The sequence below is a fragment of the Bison bison genome, unplaced genomic scaffold (assembly GCF_000754665.1).
Source record: "Bison bison bison isolate TAMUID 2011002044 unplaced genomic scaffold, Bison_UMD1.0 scf7180017864198, whole genome shotgun sequence".
In the NCBI taxonomy this organism is placed as follows: Eukaryota; Metazoa; Chordata; class Mammalia; order Artiodactyla; family Bovidae; genus Bison; species Bison bison.
Window position 1 is genome coordinate 7,831,722 of NW_011494770.1, and position 430 is coordinate 7,832,151.

Below are 430 nucleotides of genomic sequence, written 5' to 3' on the forward strand. Positions count from 1 at the left end.
GCACAGAGTCAGACATGACTGAAGCGACTTAGCAGCAGCAGCATGAAGAAGACAACAGATTTAAAGGCATATTGAGACAAAGACTATGAGGGAGTGTATCATTTACATTGAATAAAACTTAGCAGCAGCAGCAGGAATGAGTATATTAATTTAACATTTACCCCAAAGAAACAAATGTAGAACAAAAGCATTATTAACGTACATTCTGATTTATCAGAGACATTTTGACAGAGAAGTAATTTGTAATTCAGAAGTTAATCTCCTGCTTCCTAGAAATCTTCCATCCTTTTTAGTTGAAGGTGCCTGTAGCATAGTCACACCAAGTAGTGAACTTCAGTGTGGAATACTTTGGTAGAAACTTTGCTGCAGGAAAAAGTCCTAGTAGCTTTAAAATTTTTATGTCACAGAGGTGCTTGTTATTTTATGTCAC